Consider the following 22983-nt stretch of genomic DNA (forward strand, 5'->3'; position numbering starts at 1 on the left):
CAGTGTCATGGCAAATTGTATAGCTAGGGCTGTGGATAGGGTTTTAAACTAAAAGGCTGGGGTGGGGTTGGGGCGGTGGTGGTGCAGGATTTCAAAACCTAAAGAGAAAAGTCAAGACAATAAGAGCAGTGTCCTGATTTTGGTAAAGACAAGCAGAGTGGGACAGAGAGTTTAATGGTAATAGTGCAGTGAATAAAGTCCATGCAAAGAACAGTAGTTAAAAAAAAAGGCTCTGTCCCTGAATGTGCAAAGCATTCACAATAAGATAGATGAACAAGTGGCACAAATAGTTTAGATCTAATTGCCATTACAGAAACATGGATTCAAGGTGACCAAGGTCAGGAAATAAATCTTCCAAGGTATACAACATTTTGAAAAGACAGACAATGGAAAAGGAGAACGAGTAGCCCTGATAGTAAAGGATGACATAAGGACAAGTCGTGAGAAAGGATCTTGGCTCAGATGATCAGGAAGTAAAATCCGTATGGGTGGAGATTAGAAATAACAATTGTCAGAAAATGCATAGGCCCCTAACAGTAGTTAGACCATGGGACAGAGCATTAAACAAGAAATTATTGGAACCTGTAACAAAGACAACGTAACAACTGTGGGGGACTTTAATCTTCTTACAGACTGGACTAATCAAATTGACTCAGGTGATCTAGATGATGAGTTTGTAGAATGCTTATGTGACACTTTCCTTGAACAATTTGTTGTGGAACTAACTGGGGATAAAGTTATTTTCTATCTAGTATTGTGCCATGAGGTAGGCTTAACTGGTAATCTCACAGTAAAAGATCCAATCGGAAAAAAAGTGATCACAATACAATTACATTCCACATTCAGTTTGAAAGTGACATACTCCCGTCACAGAAAAGAATCTTAAACTTAAAGCAAGGGTATGAGGGGAGAGCTGATCGATTCTCCTAGTCTTACACCCCTGTCAGATACTCCTATAATTCCCCCCACCACAAAACTCCTGCAGTCCTATTCCACAGGGAAGTGAATTAAAGTATGGTTTATCATTTCCACCACCACTACAAGATGGCCCTCGTTGCCTCCAAGTAGTTCCACCTCTTTCCAGAAAGAATGGCCACTTTGGAAAAGAACTGACATTCAGGAAACTAGGAGTCCAGTGGAAGTCAACAGCTTCAGGAGAGGACAGAAAATAGCACACAGTGATTTACATTGAACATTCAATACATACCCTCCATAAACCTCTGGTGCCCTCTTGCTGATAGATATTAATAAAGTTACCAATCATACTCCCTTGACACATACCACTTTGAGCCTGCATCCGAATCTGAAAAAACAGAATAAACTAGTGAAGAGTCACATGCTGTATCAGATGTCAGCGAAGACAAGCATTAGAATTGGGATTGTATACTATGATTTTATTATTGAAAAGGGATAATTCTTCCATAGTGAATTACAATTACTCCTCCTCACGTGTGAACTTTGGACAGATTTATAACTTGTTCAGATGAAAATTAAAGCAATTTCATAATAAAGACTGCACTCAGAGCTGGGTTATTGCGCACAGCCACCTGTAGTTCAGCACGCAGAGCTGGGTTATTGCGCACAGCCACCTGTAGTTCAGCACTGAGAGCTGGGTTATTGTGTGCAGCCACCTGTAGTTCAGCACGCAGAGCTGGGTTATTGCGCACAGCCACCTGTAGTTCAGCACGCAGAGCTGGTTATTGTGTGCAGCCACCTGTAGTTCAGCACGCAGAGCTGGGTTATTGCGCACAGCCACCTGTATTTCAGCACTGAGAGCTGGGTTATTGTGTGCAGCCACCTGTAGTTCAGCACGCAGAGCTGGGTTATTGTGCACAGCCACCTGTAGTTCAGCACGCAGAGCTGGGTTATTGTGCACAGCCACCTGGAGTTCAGCACGCAGAGCTGGGTTATTGTGCACAGCCACCTGTAGTTCAGCATTCAGCTCAGTTATTGTGCACAGTCGCCTGTAGTTCAGCACTCGGAGCTCGGTTATTGTGCACAGCAGCCTGTAGCTCAGCACACTGAGCAAAATACAAATTACTGAGGAAAGGAAACACAATTCACTTTCCACAGTGCAGGGGTATCGGGGTCCATGGAGTGGGACTGCAGGAGTATCGGGGGGTGGTGGGACTTCCCCTCAACAAATCCAAGTTTACTGTCCTTGATTAATCCGTGCCTTTCTAACCACAGTTTACACTGTCGCTCAGAATTTATCAGTAATTTACCCACCACGAAGGTTTAGTTAACTGGTCTGAAAGAAGCAAAGTTTTTATTAAGAACCATGCTCATGTATTCCATCTCCAATAGGCTCGACTATTTCCTTAGTTATCTCCTTACTCTTCATATATTTATAAAACATCCTTGATTATATACTGCCAATTTTTTTCATCTGCTCTCCGCTCTGCGCTTTCCTAATTTCTCTCTGCTCATCTACCCATGGACCTTCGGTATGGTGAGGTAGCTGAGGCTAGATGACCAATGGGGCGCCCAAAGCTCCACTTCAAGGATGTTGACTAGACACCTTGGAGTCACTAGCTGGCTGAAGAGGGAAATGGCGACACATCCTGTGGGCGGTGTGTACTACGACAACCAGTTGTTACAGCAGCTTGGCAACAGGCGCCAATGTCAAAAACAACTCACAGCGTCACTTGGCAGCTTCATGTATGTCACTTGTTCTGATGAAAGAACACAGGCCTGAAACATGAACCCTGCTTCTCTCTCCACAGATGTTGCCTGACCTGCTGAGTATTTCCAGCACTTTTTATTTCTGGTCACCATACTTTAGGAAGGATGTGAGGGTCCTTGAGAGGGTGCAGAGGAGATTTACCAGAATGGTTCCAGGGATGAGAGATTTTAGTTACATGGAGAAGCTGGGGTTGTTATCCTTGGAGCAAAGGAGATTGAGGGAAGATTTGATACAAATGTACAAGATTATGACAAGTTTAGGTAAGTTAAACATGGAAAAACTGTTCTCATTAACTGATGGTACAAGGAATAGGGGGACACAGATTTCAGGTTTTGGGAAAGAGATGCAGGGGCAATGTGAGCAAGAACTTACTTTTTCCCCGGCGAGTGGTAATGAACTGGCATGTGCTACCCACGAGGGCGATGGAAGCAGAGACCATCAATGACTTCAAAAGGAACTTGGATGGCCACTTGAAGGAAATAAACTTGCAGAGCTAAGGGGATCGAGTGGGGGTGTGGGACTGACTGTACTGCTCTGTGGAGAGCTGACATGGACGTAATGGGCCAAATCACCCCTTCCTGTGCTGTAAATGCCTGACTTTCCAAAATTGTGCTAATTATTGTACAGTCTTTCGACATTAGCCTTTTCAAATTGCATCGCTTCATGCTTTACCATATTGAACTCTATATGCCTCGCTTCTGTCCATTTCAGCATACTGTCTATATCATCCTGAAACCTACAACTATCCTCATCATTAACAACGACATTGCCAAGTTTCATACCATCTGCAAATTTTATAAAGTCGCATCCAACACCAGAGGCCATATCATTTATAAAAATTGCGAAGAGAAAACTCATGTTTTTCCAAATGAAATTTTAGTTTGTCCGTGATAATAGTTTCCAAAAACTTCCTCACCACTGATGTTAAGCTGACCTGTCCCTTTCCTGAATGGTAGTATTACATGAGAAACCCTTAGTCCTACAACACTAGCCCTGGAACCAATTAGGACTGAAAGATTGTGACTAATGCTTCTGCAGTAACAGCGAAAACAGTAGCAAACGGGAGAGATGGGGTAAAAAGAGTGGTGACCTGAGAGCAAAACCAAAGGTGGAGAGATAAAGAGCAGTGACCGGAGGGCAGGATTTAAGTGACTTCTGGCAAGGCAGCCAAGCGCCGATGTATTCAGTGTGTTCCCAGCTACACACATGCAGTTTCTTCCTGCCACCATGGTGTTGCGCATGTGCAGCCAACGTCAGCACCCGGCTCCCTCCGCCGCTCGCTCCCATCCTCCCGCTCCTCAGCCTCGCCGACCCCAGCCTCCCGCTCCCCAGCCTCGCTGCCCCCGTCCCCCAGCCTCCCGCTCCCGAGCCCCCTTCCCCCAGCCTCCCGCTCCCCAGCCCCCAGCTCCCCAACCCCCTGCTCCCAGCCCCCTTCCCCCAGCCACCCGCTCCCAGCCCCCTTCCCCCAGCCACCCGCTCCCAGCCCCCTGCTCCCTGCCCCCTTCCCCCAGCCACCCGCTCCCAGCCCCCTTCCCCCAGCCACCCGCTCCCAGCCCCCTTCCCCCAGCCACTCGCTCCCAGCCCCCTTCCCCCAGCCACTCGCTCCCAGCCCCCTTCCCCCAGCCACTCGCTCCCAGCCCCCTTCCCTCAGCCACTCGCTCCCAGCCCCCTTCCCTCAGCCACTCGCTCCCAGCCCCCTTCCCTCAGCCACTCGCTCCCAGCCCCCTTCCCTCAGCCACTCGCTCCCAGCCTCACTGCCCTCTTCCCTCAGCCTCGCCGCCCTCTTCCCTCAGCCACTCGCTCCCAGCCTCACCGCCGCCTTCCCTCAGCCACTCGCTCCCAGCCTCACCGCCCTCTTCCCTCAGCCACTCGCTCCCAGCCTTGCCGCCCTCTTCCCTCAGCCACTCATATCAGGCCTCATTGATTCCCCCCCTTGCCGCCCGAAGCGGCAGGGGCGGTGAGCGAGCCGCTGAAGTCGCAAGGCAGGCAGCGAGCAGTCGTGAGATGACGGGGTGATGCGGGAGCCAGTGGCCAAGAAGTGGGAAGCAGCGAAGCCTGGAATGAGCGACCTTGGGGAGTGTGGTCGCGGGAAGCGGGAGCGAGCAGCCGAGGTGGGTAAGCGGTGAGGGCAGGAGCTAACGGCTGAGGGAAGGCAGCAGTAAGGCGGGGAGCAAGACAGGCGCAGGAGCGAGCGAAGAAAAGCTATTTGAATTATCGCCCAGAAACCATTTGCACTGCTGTAATTCTGCAAGACAATAAGCCACATGACTAATTCCAAAAGCTGTATGTTCAAATAAGCATAATATAAAGAGCGAATTGAAAGATGCCTTACAGTGAGATTATTTGGGCCTGTACTAGCACAGGTACCATTGGGGATGGGATGGAGGTGGCGATCACAGCCCCTGTGGGGATTTGGGTTGAAGGCTGCATTTGTCAAACTGAGTAGTGCCATCTTTAATACTGGCAGCTGCATGAGAGGTCGCAGACAGTGACGTTTCAGTGGATGAGGCTGCATTTGTACTGCGCCACCTAGTGGTTGTGTTGTCTGCAAACACAACCAGATATATATTGATTCTTTTATTAAATTGGAGAGCCTGGAACAAGAAGCTTAGACCTGAATGAGTTCAAAGGGTGGAGCAGCAGAGTGACTGGAGCCCAGAGCGAGCACAAGCATCAGGAAGTCCTGAATGTATCTCGTTTTCTTACCAGTATTCAGTTCTGAACACCGGAAAGGACAATCGCTCATCTGGGAAGCACTGCCAGAACCAAGTCCATTGCACCCATGGGTGGCTTAACTTGCAGAGGCGGGCAGGAGGGTCAGGAAAGCAATAGTAATAGGCGACTGGTGAACAGACAAACATTTCTGCAGGAGCAGACGTGACTCCAGGATAGTGGTAGAAGGATTAGAGGGGACATGAGGACAAACTTTTTCACCCAGAGGGTGGTGGGTGTCTGGAATTCACTGCTAGGAAGAGTGGTGGAGGCAGAAATTCTCAACTCTTTTAAAAAGGTATCTGGACATGGACCTGAAGTGCTATAACTTGCAAGGCTATGGACCAGGTGCTGGAAGGTGGGATTCGTTTGCGCGGCTAGATTTTTCAGCCGGCACAGACACGATGGGCTGAAAGGCCTCCCTCTGTGCTGTAGTATTCCTATGGTATGTTGCCTCCTTGGTGCCAGGGTCAAGAACATGTCCACACAACGAATAAAAGGTGGGACTCCCAAATCTAGACCCCCCTGGATGTCAAGGAGCATACAGAGTAGGATAGGCAAAAAGAGAAAGCTTGTTTCACATACCAAAGAACAAAGAACAGTACAGTGCAGGAACAGGCCATTCGGCCCTCCAAGCCTGCGCCATTCTTGATGCCTGCCTAAACTAAAACCTTCTGCACTTCCGGGGACCGTATCCCTCTATTTCCATACTATTCATTTATTTGTCAAGATGCCTCTTAAACGTCGCTATCGTATCTGCTTCTACCACCTCTCCCGGCAGCAAGTTCCAGGCACTCACCACCCTCTGTGTAAAGAACTTGCCTCGCACATCCCCTCTAAACTTTGCCCCTCTCACCTTAAACCTATGTCCCCGAGTAACTAACTCTTCCACCCTGGGAAAAAGCTTCTGACCAAAAGCTCAATATTGCAGAAAGCCTAGAAGTGAAGGGGTGAAATTAAAAAGGAAATTAGGAAAGCAAAGAGATGGCATAAATAAATAGCAAGTAAAAACAAGGAAAACCCAAAGATGTTTTATAAATGCATAACAAGCAAGAGGATAATTAAGGGAAAAATGTAGGGCCAATTAGAGATCAAAAATGCGTGCGCAGGCAGAAGATATGGGCATGGTTCTCAATGAATACCTTTCAGTCTGTTCGCACAAAAGAGGGGGCAGAAACAAACATTGTAGATATGGAGCAGAAATGTGAAATATTGGATGAGACAAACAAAGCAAGGGAGGAAATATGAAGGTGTTTAACATCAGTGTGTAAATGACCAAGCCAGAATGAAATGTATTCCAGACAGCTATGGGAAGCAAAGGAAGAAACAGCAGAGACTTTGACCATCATTTTCCAATCCTCTCTGGCTAAAGGTGTGGTGCCAAAGACTGGGGGACTACTAACGTACTGTTGTTTAAAAAGGGAGAAAGGGATAGCCTTAGTAATTACAGGCCAGCCAGCCTAAACTCGGTAGTTTTCAAATTATTCGAAAAATTCTGACAGACAAATAAATCGTCATTTAGAGAGGCATGGATTAACCAAGGACAGTCAGCATGGATTTAAGGGAAGGTTGTCTCTGACTAACTTGTTTAATTTTTTGAGGAATTAACAAGGAGGTTCGATGTGGGTAGCACATTTGATGTAGACCTCATGGATTCTAGCAAGGCTTTTGACAAGGTCCCACAGAGCAGTCTGATCAGAAATTAAAAACTCATGGGATCAGAGGGAAAGTGGCAAACTGGATCCAAAATTGGCTCAGTGGCAAGAAGGGTTATGGTTGATAGGTGTTTTTGAGACTGGTAGGGCGTTTCCAGTGGGGTTCCACAAGGCTCAGTACTGGGTCCTTTGCTATTGGTGGTATATATTAATGCTTCAGTCCTAAATGTAGGGGCATGATTAAGAATTTTCAGATGACATGAAAATTGGCCATGTGGTTAGTGGTGAGGAAGATATCAATGGACTGGGCAGAAAAGTGGCAAATGGCATTAAATGTAGGGAGCCACAGATTTATGGTGATTGCAAAAGAAGCAACAGCAACAGAAGGAAAAACTTCTTTACGCGGCAACTGGTTAAGGGGCTGGAATGCACTGCCTGAAAGTGTGGTGGAGGCAGATTCAATTGAGGCCTTCAAAAGAGAACTGGTAATTCACAGAATCACAGAACAATACAGTGCAGAAGAGGCCCATCGAGTCTGCACCGATGCATTAAAACACCTGACCTAATCCCATTTGCCAGCACTTGGCCTTGAATGTTATGACGTCCCAAATGCTTATCCAGGTACTTTTTAAAGGATGTGAGGCAACGTGTCTCTACCACCCTCCCAGGCAGGGCATTCCAGTCACCACCCTCTGGGTAAAAAAGTTCTTCCTCAAATCCCCCTTAAACCTCCCGCCCCTCACCTTAAATCTGTGACCCCTCGTAACTGACCCTTCAACTACGGGGAACAGCTGCTCCCTATCCACTCTGTCCATGCCCCTCAATCTTGTACACCTCGATCAGGTCACCCCTCAGTCTTCTCTGCTCCAACGAAAACAACCCAAGCCTATCCAACCTCTCCTCACAGCTTAAATGTTCCATCCCAGGCAACATCCTGGTGAATTGTCTCTGCACCCCCTCCAGTGAAATCACATCCTTCCTATAATGTGGCGACCAGAATTGCACACAGTACTCCAACTGTGGCCTTACCAAAGTTCTGTACAACTCCAACATGACCTCCCTGCTTTTGTAATCTATGCCTCGATTGATGAAGGCAAGTGTCCATATGCCTTTTTCACCACCCTATTAACCTGCCCTTCTGCCTTCAGAGATCTATGGACAAACACGCCAAGGTCCCTTTGTTCCTCGGAACTTCCCAGTGTCAGGCCATTCATTGAATACGTCTGTGTCACATTACTCCTTCCAAAGTGTATCACCTCACACTTTTCAGCATTAAATTCCATCTGCCACTTTTCTGCCCATTTGACCATCCCGTCTATATCTTCCTGTAACCTGAGACACTCAACCTCACTGTTAACCACTCGGCCAATCTTTGTGTCATCCGCGAACTTACTGATCCTACCCCCACATAGTCATCTATGTCGTTTATATAAATGACAAACAATAGGGGACCCAGCACAGATCCCTGTGGTACGCCACTGGACACTGGCTTCTAGTCACTAAAACAGCCGTCTGTCATCACTCTCCGTCTCCTACAGCTAAGCCAATTTTGAATCCACCTTATCAAGTTACCCTGTATCCCATGTGCATTTGCTTTCTTGATAAGTCTCCCATGTGGGAACTTGTCATCGGCGTTGCTGAAATCCATGTAAACTACATCAACTGCACTACCCTCATCTACGCACCTGGTCACATGCTCAAAAAATTCAATCAAATTTGTTAGGCATGACCTCCCTCTGACAAAGCCATGCTAACTATTCCGAATCAAACTTTGCCTCTCCAAGTGGAGATAGATTCTCTCCTTCAGAATTTTTTCCAATAGTTTCCCTACCACTGACGTGAGACTCACTGGTCTGTAGTTCCCCGGCTTATCTCAACAACCTTTCTTAAATAGTGGGACAACATTAGCTGTTCTCCAGTCCTCTGGCACCTCCCCCATGGCCAGGGAGGAGTTAAAAATTAGGGTCAGAGCCCCTGCAATCTCCACCCTCGCCTCCCACAGCATCCTGGGACACAAATCGTCCAGACCTGGAGATTTTCCCACTTTTAAGCCTTCCAAAACCTCCAATACCTTGTCACTCCCCATGACAATTTGCTCAAGAACCTCACAGTCTCTCTCTCTCTCTCTCATTTCCATATCTACATCCTCATTCTCTTGGGTGAAGACAGATGTGAAGTATTCGTTTAACACCCTACCAATGTCCTCTGGCTCCACCCACAAATTTCCCCCTTGGACCCTATTCTTTCCCTGGATATCCTCTTCCCATTGATATACTTATAGAATATCTTGGGATTGTCCCTACTTTTACCAGCCAGAGCTTTCTCATATCCCCTCTTTGCTCTCCTAATTGCTTTCTTGAGCACCATCCTACACTTTCTGTACTCCACTAATTCTTTTGGGCCTCCTTATCTCGAGAGACAATGGATACGCGCCTGGAGGTGGTCAGTGGTTTGTGAAGCAGCGCCTGGAGTGGCTATAAAGGCCAATTCTGGAGTGACAGGCTCTTCCACAGGTGCTGCAGAGAAATTTGTTTGTTGGGGCTGTTGCACAGTTGGCTCTCCCCTTGCGCCTCTGTTCTCCACTAATGCTTCCATTGATTTGCTCTTCTTGTATTTGCTAAAATCCTCTCTTTTCCTTCTCATCGTACCCTGACTGTATCTGGAGAGAAATAATTTGCAGGCTATGGGAAAAAGGCAGGGGAGTAGGACTAAGTGAGCTGATCTTGCAGAGAGCTTGCACAGATACAATGGGCCGAATGGCCTCTTCTGTGCTGTTGAGCTTTCGGTATGTGAAATAAGCTTTCTCTTTTTGCCTATCCTACTCTGTATGCTCTTTGACATCCGGGGGGTGGGGTGGGTGGGGGGGGGGGGGTCTAGATTTGGGAGCCCCACCTTTTATTCGTTGTGTGGACATGTTTTTCTTGACCCTGGCACCAACATACCATAGAAATATTACAGTACAGAGGGAGGCCTTTCTGCCCATCGTATCTGTGCCGGCTGAAAAATCTAGCCTCACAATCTAATGATTCTATGAAGTGTGAGGTACTGAATTTAGGGAGGACAAGTGTGAGAACAGAATTTTTAAGAACAAATTAATATGGGGACATTTAAGATGAAATAATTAATCAATCATGTATTGCTAACAAGCTAGCTTCGCAGCTGCAGAGACAGCTTATCAGTAATGACTTCATAGCTTTAGAGCTTCTGTAGACCGCTTATCAGAAATTCACAGTAGCCTATTCAGTGCTGCAGGGAGGGACAGTTTATCAGAATAGCTTTAGGGATGCACAGACAGCTTATCGGTAGAAATAGACTAACCAGCTAAGGCTAGCAGGACAGCTGCAGATATTGAAGACTAACCCTTTGTATGACAAATCAGCCCAACATTCCCAGGAAGATAGGGGAATAAGAAACTGCTTGAGGGAGAGGTGACAAGGCAGTGCCCCAATCAGGCCCTAACACCAAGAAACTACAGTTTATAAACCAATTGGGAACATAAAGGGGGTGTCACTGATTTGTAAGAAGAACTATAAGAAAGGCTTGAATTCCCTTCTCCAACAGAGAGGAAGAGGGAGGAGAGCCCAGGTGTTGTTGTTCGCTTTGCTGATGATGTAACCACTAAGTACTTCAATAAAGTTTCTTAAAGCTACAGTTGGACTTCGTCTCTTTTTGGTGTAACCAATGAGAACAGGAAAATTGAGATCCAACAACTTGGCGTAGTCGGCAGGATCGCTGGAGGATAAAGACCAAAGCACTGGACATCGGACCGTTATCGGGCCCCAGCGGTAAGGACTCCTCGTTGTTTTAAAGGTCCTTGGCTGTTGTCTAAGCTCGGTACTCCACCACGCAATCCCAAACCTTTTTGTTCAGTAACTCGAGTCCATTCGGGGGGAGTCCAAAGGACAGAAACCTCATCACGGCGCCTGATTCGGTGGTATTCGGCGTCATACCGGCCCAAGGGCTTCGACGGAAGCTCCATTGGCTTGAGTTTATCTGTAGAAATATCTGGTTATACCGACCCTACGGCATTGATAAAATGACCAACGACCGACAGTTACCAACTACTGTCAAAGGTGGGCAGGCCCCACCTGACGTTCCCGAAGATGAAATACTTCGGCAGTTAAAAGAATATGTCGAGCAACGGTTTAATTTGGCTAAAGCATACACAGACATTGGGCAAAAATATGGTACCACAATGGGACAGTGGTCCCTTGATGATATAGAGTGTGTCTGGGGAAAAACAACCCGTTTAAAGGATAGAGAACGGACCCAGTGGTCCCTAGTCGTCATGAGACAGATCCGACAGCGTGATGAAATTACCCAACAAGCTCAACGCAACCGCGACCTAAATAATGCGAAGGACCAATTAAAGGCAGTCTGTGAACAATTGGAAAAGGAAAAGCGTAAAGTAGAACGGCTGGAAGCTGCTTATAAAAAGCTAGAAATTGGAAATAAAGAACTTAAAAGGCAACTACAGGGCGAACGAGCGATCCAATCGAAGGGACCGCTTTAATGACCCCCCCCCCCCCCCCGCCCTCCAACCACCGCCACCAGCTAACATACATCCGAAGGCAAAGGAATATACAATAAATGGTCGGATTCTAAGCAATGTTGAGGAACAGAGGAACAGTCGTGTATGTTAACAAAACCCTGAAGGTAACAGGACAGGTAGATAGGATAGTCAAGAAGGCATACAGGATACCTTTCCTTTACTGGTCGAGGCCTAGAACATAAGGACAAGGAGGTTATGGAACTGTATAAAATGTTAGTTAGACCACAGTTTGAGAACTACATACAGGTCTGTTCACCACATTTAAGGAAGGACGTGATCGAACTAGAAAGGGTACAGAGGAGATTTATGAGGATGTTGCCAGGAATGGAGAATTTTACCTAGGAGATTTTAACTATTGGATAGGCTGGGATTGTTTTCTTTGGAACAGAAGGGAGATTTAATTGAGGTGTATACAATTCTGAGAAACCTAGATAGAGTGGATAGGAAGAATCTATCGCCCTTAGGAGAGGGGTCAATAATCAGGGAGCATGGATTTAAAGGAATTGGTAAAAGAATTAGAGGGGAGTTGAGTAATATGTTTTCCACTCAGAGGGTTGTGCAGGTCTGGAACTCTCAGTCTGGAAGGGTGGTAGAAGCAGAAACCGTAATGACATGTAAAAAAATGTTTGGATGTGCACTCGAGGTGCTGCTACAGGGCTACAGATCAAGAGCTGGAAGGCAGGATAAGACTGGATAGCTCTTTTTTGGCCAGCATGGACATAATGGACTGAATGGCCTATTTCTGTGCTGTAAATCTTTCTATGTTTGTTAGCTTTATTCAGCAAACTAGGATGCATTTCATCTGGACCAGGTGATTTATCAACTTTCAGTAACGCTAATCTTTTTAGTATGCCTTCTCTATTACTATTTTATTATAACTTTGCTCTGCTCTGAGTGTAATCCTCTTTTTTTTTTAAACTTTGTGAAGAAAAGTGCTCATTTAATATCTCAGCCATGTCCTCTGCCTCGACATGGAGATTTTCCTTTGGGTCCTTAATAGGTGCAACTTTTTAATCTGGCTAGTCAATTACACTGATAAAACATTTTATAAATGTTTTAGTGTTCAAGTTAACATTGCCTGCTAATATTTTCTCATAACTTCTTTGCCCAATCCCCACATATTAACTTTTTCAATTTCCTCCTGAACTTTCCATAATCTTCCTGGTTATGAACCGAATTTTGCTCCTGACATGTGTCACGAGCTTCCATTTTCTGCTTCACTTTAGTTTTTATTTCCTTTGTCACCCAGGATGCATTAGCTTCCTTCAAAGGGAATATGCCTCACTGGTACCTGAACTATCCTGTCCCCGAATGCTTTATCCTGCAACATACTGTATTAGATCCCTTCCTGGGAGACAGTGGTGTCACGGTAATGGCGCTGGACTAGTACTCCAGAGGCCCGTGCTAATGCCCTGGGGACATGGGTTCAAATCCCACCATAGCAGTTGGTAGAATTTAAACAATTAATAAATTCAATTAATTAATAAAAATCTGGAACTGAAAGCTACTCCCAGTAATGGCGCCATTAAACTATTGTCGTAAAAACCCATCTGATTCACTAATGTCTTTTAGGGAAGGAAATCTGCTGTCCTTACCTGGTCTGGCCGACATGTGACTCCAGACCCACAGCAATGTGGTAGACTCTTAACTGCCCTCTGAAATGTAGCCAGCAAGCCACTCAGTTCAAGGGCAGTTAGGGATGGACAACGAATGCTGGCCTTGCCAGCAACGCCCACATTCCATGAAAATAACTTTTTAAAAAATCATTGAAATTAGCTCTTCCTCAGTTGAGCATTAGGATTTCTGATATTTCGATAATTATGTTAAACCGAACTACATTGCGGTCGCTGTTAGTTAGATGGTCTTAGTGTAACACCATCCACTTGCCCTACTTCACTTCCCAGAGCCAGATCCAACATTGCTTGCTTTCTTGTTGGACTGGAGGCATATTGATCAAAAAAGTTCTCTTTACATAACAGAAATTCCTCTCCTTTCCTACCCTTAATGTTATTCTTTTCCCCAGTCTAGTAGAGTAATTAAAGTTTCCTAATCTTACTTTTTTTTTTACACCCTTTGAAACGTGCTGACAAATTTGCTCATCGATATGCTTTGCGTCATTCAGAGCTCTATAATAAACTCCCAACAGCTCTCCAAGTTCCTCAACTCAAACCAAATAGATTCAGTCTCAGAACCATCTCTCCAAGAGTTAAGAATTATTCAGTTTGGAAGGGTAGGTGGACAGTATTTGAAACTACACCATCTGATCGATAGGGTCTCACGGTTCCTGGCTCATCCTGCAATGCAAGATAACCCCTGGCTTCTCTTCACTACAAACCATCTTCTTAAAGGCCATTCCCCTCCCCCCTCCAACATGTGCAAGGAACACATGGGCTTCTCTGTCACTATGAGAGAAATAATCTATTCAGCTGCCTCTGCCGTTTACTCGAGCCTACCAGGCCAAATGTCCTCTACGATTCCCCTCTACCCTAACCTCCTCTCCTCAAAAACCCTTGACCACTCCACCCTTGCCAACGACCATCCAATCTTCAACCTCTCTTCCCTCTCAAAGTCAGAGTCGGACAGCAGAGAAACATGCCCTTCGGCCCACTGCATCCATGATGACCATAATGCCTATCTATACTAATCCCACCTGCCTGCATTAATTCCATATCACTCTGTGCCTTGCTCATTCAAGTACCTGCCCAGATGCCTCTTAAATGTTGCTGCCTCCACCACCACCTCCTCTGGCTCATTCCAGATACCCATTAATCTTTGTGTGAAAAATTTACCCCTTTGATCCCCTTCAAACCTCCTCCTGCTCATCTTAAATCTATGCCCTCTAGTTTTAATCAGCCCCACCATGGGAAACAGACTCTGGCTAGCTACCCTTTCTATGCCTCTCAATTTTATATACCTCTATCATGTCCCCTCTCAGCCTCCTTCGCTTCAGGGAAAACAGACCCAGCCTATCCAATCTCTCTTTATAACTCAAGCCCTCCAAACCAGGCAACATCCTTGTGAATCTTTTCTGCACCCTCTCTAACTTAATCACATCTTTCCTGTAGTGCAGCGACCAGAACTGCACACGGTACTCCAAATGCGGCCGAACCAAAGTTATGTACAACTGTAACATGACGACACAACTCTTGTACTCAATGCCTCGGCCGATGAAGGCAAGCATGCCATACGCCTTCTTCACCATCTACCTGTGTTGCCACTTTCAGGGAACTATGTACTTGCACCCAAAGGTCTCTGTGCTCAAGAACACTACCCAGGGCCCTGCCATTCAGTGTATATGTCCTTCCCTGGTTTAACTTCCCAAAATGCATCACTTCACACTTGTCTGCATTAAATTCCATTTGACAATCCCTTGCCCATTTCCCCAGTTGATCTATAGCATGTTGTAACCTGAGACAACCTTCTTCACTGTCCACTATACCACCAATTTTGGTGTCATCTGCAAACTTACTAATCATGCCCGCTACATTCACATCCAAGTCATTAATATATATGACAAACAACAAAGGGCCCAGAACCGATCCCTGCGGCACACCACTGGTAAACGGCCTCGAATGTGAAAAACAACCCTCCACTACCACCCTCTGCCTCCTATCACCAAGCCAATTTTGCATCAAATTTGCTAGCTCACCCTGGATCCAGTGTGTTCGAACCTTCTGGACCAGCCTACCATGCAGGACCTTGTCAAAGGTCTTCCTAAAGTCCATGTAGACAACGTCCATCGCCCTGCTCTCGTCAATCCTCTTGGTTACCTCCTCGAAAAACTCAATCAAATTCATGAGACATGATTTCCCACGCACAAAGACATGCTGACTATCCCTAATCAGACCATGCCTTTCCAAATGCATATAAATCCTGTCTCGCAGAATCCCTTCCAATAACTTTCCCACCACGGATATAAGGCTCATCAGCCTGTAGTTCCCTGGCTTATTCCTGCTGCCCTTCTTAAATAAAGGCACAACATTAGCTATCCTCTAGTATTCCGGTACCTCACCCGTGGCTAACAATGATACAAAAATCTCTGCCAGGGTCCCAGCAATCTCCTCCCTTGCTTCCCATAGCATCCTTGGATACACCTGGTCAGGCCCCACCTTAATGCGCTTCAAAACCTCCAATACCTCCTCCTTTGTAATGTTGATATGCTCCAGGATATCACTGTTCCCTCCCTTGAACTCATTAGCTTCCATGACCTTCTCCATGGTAAATACGGACGAGAAATATTCATTTGAGACCTTGCCCATTTCCCATGGCTCCACACATTGCCACACTGACCCTTAAGGGGATCTACTCTGTCCCTAGCTACCCTTTTACTCTTAATATACTTATAGAATCTTTTAGGATTCTCCTTTATCTTATCTGCCAGGGAAATTACATGGCCCCTTTTCGCCCTAATTTCCTTCTTAAGTGTATTCCTCCATCCCCTATACTCCTTGAGGGACTCACTTGATCCCAGCTGCCGAAACCTGACATATACCTCGTTCTTTGTCTTGACCAGACCCTCAATATCCCTCGTCAACCAAAGTTCCCCAAACTTGCCAGCCTGGTCATAGATTCATGGAGTCGTACAGCATAGAAACAGGCCCTTCAGCCCCACCGCGTCCATGCCGACCATAATGCCTATCTATACTAATCCCACCTGCCTGCATTAATTCCATATCCCTCTATGCCTTGCTCATTCAAGTACCTGTCCAGATGCCTCTTAAATGTCACTGCTGTTACTGCCTCCACTACCTCCATCCCTCAGGAACATGCCAGCCCTAAACTCTTCCGATCTCACATTTAAAAGCCTCCCACTTGCCAGATGTCCCTTTACCTGTAAACAGCCTCTCCCATTCAACTTTTGAGAGTTCCTGTCTGATGCCATCGAAACTAGCCTTCCCCAAATTTAGGACTTCAAGCTGAGGACCAGTCCTATCCTTTTCCATATCTATCTTGAAGCTAATAGAGTTATGGTCACTGGTCCCAAAGTGCTCCCCCACTGACACATCAATCACCTGCCCAGCCTCATTTCCTAAGAGGAGGTAGAGTGTAGCTCCTTCTCTAGTAGGGCCATCCACATACTGCTTCAGAAAACTATCCTGGACACACTTAAATTCTTCCCCATCTGATCCCTTAGCACTAAGGCAGTCCCAGTCAATATTAGGGAAGTTAAAATCACCTATTACAACCTTATAATTCCTACACCTTTGTGATTTCCCTACATATATGCTCCTCCACTTCCCTCTGACTATTGGGGGCCTATAGTATAATCCCATCAAAGTGATCACCTATTTCTTATTTCCAAGTTCTACCCATATGGCCTCGCTGGACATTCCCCCCAGGATATCCTCTCTAAGTACTGCCGTGATGTCCTCCCTAATCAATAGTGCAACTCCCCCTCCTCTCTTACCTCCACCTCTGTCACGCCGGAAGGATCTGTACCCCGGAACATTGAGCTGCCAGTCCTGCCCATCCCTCAACCCCGTTTCCGTAATAGCTATATCACAATCCCATGTACCGATCCATGCTCTGAGTTCATCTGCCTTACCTGTAAGGCTTCTTGCATTAAAGTAAATGACGTTAAGCCTACCAGACCTTCCACACTCCCTGTCCTGCCCCTGCCCGGCCTGTCTACTGGACTTGCTTACTTTAACATCTATATTTGCCTCAACTATCTCATCTGAGAGACTACTACTTTAGGTCCCACCCCCCCTGCAAGACTAGTTTAAACCCTCCCGAGTAATACTAGCAAACCTCCCCGCAAGGATATTGGTCCCCTTCCAGTTTAAATACAACCCGTCCTTCTTGCACAGGTCACCTCTGCACCAGAAGAGATCCCAATGATCCAAGTAGCTGAAGCCCTCTCGCCTACACCAGCTCTTCAGCCACGCATTCATTTGCCTTATTCTCCTATTCCTACCCTCACTAGTATGTGGCACAGGGAATAATCCTGAGATTACAACCCTCGAGGTCCTGCTTTTTAACCTTCTGCCTAACTCCCTATATTCACTTTGCACGACCTCATCTCTCTTCCTGCCTATGTCATTAGTACCAATATGGACCACGACCTCTGGCTGCTCACCCTGCCCTTTCAGAATGTCCTGCAGCTGCTCCGAGACATTTTTGACTCTAGCACCAGGGAGGCAACATAACATCCTGGAGTCTCGTTTGCGACCACAGAAACACCTATTTGCACCCCTTACGATGGAATCCCCCATCATTAGGGGTGGCACAGTGGCGCGGTGGTACGCACCGCAGCCTCACAGCTCCAGTGACCTGGGTTCAGTTCTGGGTACTGCCTGTGCGGAGTTTGCAAGTTCTCCCTGTGACCGCGTGGGTTTCCGCCGGGTGCTCCGGTTTCCTCCCACAGCCAAAGACTTGCAGGTTGATCGGTAAATTGGCCATTGTAAATTGCCCCTAGTGTAGGTAGGTGGCAGGAGAATTGAGGGAAGGTGGGGATGTGGTAGGGAATATGGGATTAATGTAGGATTAGTATAAATGGGTGGTTGATGGTCAGCACAGACTTGGTGGGCCGAAGGGCCTGTTTCAGTGCTGTATCTCTCTATGACTATGACTCTTCCAACCCTTTTCCTCCCCTGCTGTGCAGTGTAGCCCTCCGTGGTGCCACGAACTTGGCTGCTTTCCCCTGGGAGGTCATCCCCAACAGTACCCAAAGCGGTATATCTGTTTGAGAGGGCAACGGCCACAGGGGATTCCTGCACTACCTGCCTGCGCCTACTACTCAGTCTGGTGGTCACCAATCTCTTTTCTGCCTGTGCAGCCATTACCTGCGGTGTGACCACCTCACTAAACTTGCTATCCACGATGTCCTCAGCATCGCGGATGCTCCACAGTGAATCCAACCGCAGCTCCAACTCCGTAATGCGGGTAGCCAGTAGCTGCAGATGGATACACTCCCTGCACACATGGTCATCAGTGACACTAGAAGCGTCCCTGATTTCCCACATAGCGCAAGAAGAGCAGATCAAGGGGCTGAGCTCTCCTGCCATGACTTACCCTTAGATTAGTTACTCCCTTAATTAAAAAATACTAATTACACTTGGAGCTTTGTTCGATCCACTCCAATCTAAAGTCCTTAAAAATAAAACACTTTCGTAGTACTTTGAACATGTTGCTGCCTCTCAAATCCATGCCCATCATTCGCACAATTTTATGTTTGAACTCAATCAGGTTTCTACCCTGCCACAGTGCTGAAAGGGCCATCAAAGTAAATAAATAACATCCTCTGTGACTGTGGTAAACTATCCCTGCTCATCCTTCTCGACCCGTCTGCAGCCTTTGACACAATTGACACACCACCCTCCTCCAGCGCTCTTTGTTGTCCATCTGGGTGGGCCTGCACTCGCCTGGTTTCCTTTTTATCTAGTCAGTCAAAGCCAGAGAATCATCTGCAATGGCTTCTCTTTCCGCTCCAGCATATTTACCTTCAAGGATTTATCCTTAGCCTCCCTATTTCTTAACTACATGCTGCCTCTGAGAAACATCATCCAGAAACACATCAGGTTCCACATGTACAATGATGACAGCCAGCTCCACCTCATTATCACCTCTCTCAATCCCTCCACTGCCTCTGATTTCTCACTATTTTTCTGACTTCGAGTACTGGATGAGCAGAAATCTCCTCCAACTAAATATTAGGAAGATCAAAGCCAAAGTCTTCAGTTGCGGTCACCAACTTGCATCCCTCTCCCTGATCACTGCCTGAGGCTGAACTAAACCTTTGGTAACTTTGGTGTCCCATTTGACCCTGAACTTAACTTTCGATCCTATATCCTCTCAATCACCAAGACCACTACTTCCACCTCTATCATTCATCTCCACCCCTACCTCTGCTCATGTACTGCTGAAACACTCCTCCATGCCTTTGTTACCTCCAGACTCGACTATTCCAACGCTCTCGTGGCCAGCCTCCCATCTTCCACTCTCTGTAACCTTGAGCTCACCCAAAATTCTGCTTACCGTAACTTAACTCGCACCAAGCCAGTCACCTACCCCTTTGCTCGCTGACCTACACTGACTCCCAGTTGAGCAACATCTCAAATTTATAATTCGCATCCTTGTGTTGAAATCCCTCTATAATCTTGTCCCTTTCCTATCTGTAACCTCCACCAGCTTTCCAACGCACTGAAATATCAACATTTCTCCAATTCTGGCCTTTTGCACATTTTCGGTTTTCATCATCTACCATTAGTGGCCATGCCTTCAACTAGCTAGGCCCAAAGCTCTGGAATTCTCTCCCTAAACCTTTCTCCCTTGCAATCTCTTCCTCTTCATTCAAGATACTGCTTTAAACCTATCTCTTTGACAAAGCTTTTTGTCCTAATATCTCCTAACTTGGTTTTTGGTTGTCCAATTATGTTTGATTAACACTCATCTGAATCACATTTGGATATTTTATTACATTAAAAGCACCATACAAATGCAAGATGTTGTTGTCAAGGAGCATGGAGACCCTGATGTGGAGGGAGAAATTGAAACACAGTCTTTTCTAAATTTTCTATTCGGGTAGAAACACATTCTAGGCTTCCATTAGCACACAGCTCCTCAACTCGTGATTGAGCTTGGTTTCCCATAGGCATGCATTACTTGAGAATGATTCCAGGTACCTTTAGAACATCTGTAGGATTGCCGATCGAGGACGAAACTACTCCAGCAAGAATCCCACACAGAACATTTACAAGGAGTGTTTCATCTATAAATTGAAAAACAATTCATGAGTGGAAAGCCAAGTCAAGGGCACAGCAGTCAGGCGTAATTGTTGGCACTTAAAAAAATAATTAAGGGTACATGTATCAAAAGACAAATGAAATCTGTTCTCCCCAGCACCACCACACTGAAAATCAATGCTTACGTTCCAACCAGCGTATTTGAATTACATTGATAAGCCTCTTTCCGACTAAGATTTTAAATGTTTTGTTGAAGTACTTTTAATCAGAATTTCTTATTCACAATCACTGGGCCAAGTGTTATTATACTGACATTCCTGTTCACAACCATCTCCCAGCATTAGTAGCCAAGACTTCAACTATCCAGGCCCAAAGCTCTGGAATCCCCTCCCTAAACAAAGTCTCACATAAGAGATTAGTGTGTAAAATTAAAGTGCATGGGATTCGGGGGGTAATGTACTGCAATGGATAGAAAATTGGTTGGCAGACAGGAAAGAAAGAGTAGGAATAAACGGGTCTTTTTCCAAATGGCAGGCAGTGACTAGTGGGGTACCACAGGGATCGGTGCTAGGACCCCAGTTATTCACAATATATAGTCATGATTTAGAGGAGGGAACGAAATGTAACATCTCCAAATTTTGCAGATGACACAAAACTGGGCGGGAGGGTGAGTTGTGAGGAGGATGCAGACAGGCTTCAGGTTGATTTGGACAAGTCGAGTGAGTGGGCTAATGCATGGCAGATGCAGTATAATGTGGATAAATGTGAGGTTATCCACTTTGGTAGCAAAAACAGGAAGGCAGATTATCTGAACGGCTATAAACAGAGAGGGGAATATGCAAAGAGACTGGGTGTTCTTGTACACCAGTCGCTGAAGGTAAGTAAGCAAGCAGGTGGAACTGGCAGTAAAAACGGCAAATGGTATGTTGACCTTCAAAGAACAAAGAAAATTACAGCACAGGAACAGGCCCTTCGGCCCTCCAAGCCTACGCCGATCCAAATCCTCTATCTCAACCTGTCGCCTATTTTCTAAGGGTCTGTATCTCTTTACTTCCTGCCCATTCATGTATCTGTCTAGATACATCTTAAAAGACGCTATCGTGCCCGCGTCTACCACCTCCGCTGGTAATGCGTTCCATGCACCCACCACCCTCTGCGTAAAGAACTTTCCACGCATATACCCCCTAAACTTTTCCCATTCACTTTGAACTCGTGTCCCCTTGTAATTGAGTCCCCCACTCTGGGAAAAAGCTTCTTGCTATCCACCCTGTCTATACCGCTCATGGTTTTGTACACCTCAATCAGGTCCCCCTTCAACCTCCGTCTTTCTAATGAAAATATTCCTAATCTACTCAACCGCCCTCCATACCAGGCAACATCCTGGTGAACCTCCTCTGCACCCTCTCCAAAGCATCCACATCCTTTTGGTAATGTGGCGACCAGAACTGCACGCACTATTCCAAATGTGGCCGAACCAAAGTCCTATACAACTGTAACATGACCTGCCAACTCTTGTACTCAATACCCCGTCCGATGAAGGAAAGCATGCCGTATGCCTTCTTGACCACTCTATTGACCTGCATTGCCACCTTCAGGGAACAATGGACCTGAACACCCAAATCTCTCTGTGCATCAATTTTCCCCAGGACTTTTCCATTTACTGTATTGTTCACTCTTGAATTGGATCTTCCAAAATGCATCACCTCGCATTTGCCCTGATTGAACTCCATCTGCCATTTCTCTGCCCAACTCTCCAGTCTATCTATATTCTGCTGTATTCTCTGACAGTCCCCTTCAGTATCTGCTACTCCACCAATCTTAGTGTCGTCTGCAAACTTGCTAATCAGACCACCTATACTTTCCTCCAAATCATTTATGTATATCACAAACAACAGTGGTCCCAGCACGGATCCCTGTGGAACACCACTGGTCACACGTCTCCATTTTGAGAAACTCCCTTCCACTGCTACTCTCTGTCTCCTGTTGCCCAGCCAGTTCTTTATCCATCTAGCTAGTACACCTTGGACCCCATGCGCCTTCACTTTCTCCATCAGCCTACTATGGGGAACCTTATTAAACGCCTTACTGAAGTCCATGTATATGACATCTGCAGCCCTTCCCTCATCAATCAACTTTGTCACTTCCTCAAAGAATTCTATTAAGTTGGTAAGACATGACCTTCCCTGCACAAAACCATGTTGCCTATCACTGATAAGCCCATTTTCTTCCAGATGGGAATAGATCCTATCCCTCAGTATCTTCTCCAGCAGCTTCCCTACCACTGACGTCAGGCTCACCGGTCTATAATTACCTGGATTTTCCCTGCTACCCTTAAGCAAGGGGACAACATTAGCAATTCTCCAGTCCTCCGGGACCTCACCCGTGTTTAAGGATGTTGCAAAGATATCTGTTAAGGCCCCAACTATTTCCTCTCTCGCTTCCCACAGTAACCTGGGATAGATCCCATCCGGACCTGGGGACTTGCCCACCTTAATGCCTTTTAGAATACCCAACACTTCCTCCCTCCTTATGCCGACTTGACCTAGAGTAATCAAACATCTGTCCCTAACATCAACATCCGTCATGTCCCTCTCCTCGGTGAATACCGATGCAAAGTACTCGTTTAGAATCTCACCCATTTTCTGACTCCACGCATAACTTTCCTCCTTTGTCCTTGAGTGGGCCAATCCTTTC

The sequence above is a fragment of the Heterodontus francisci genome, chromosome 43, assembly GCF_036365525.1.
Source record: "Heterodontus francisci isolate sHetFra1 chromosome 43, sHetFra1.hap1, whole genome shotgun sequence".
Taxonomy (NCBI): Eukaryota; Metazoa; Chordata; class Chondrichthyes; order Heterodontiformes; family Heterodontidae; genus Heterodontus; species Heterodontus francisci.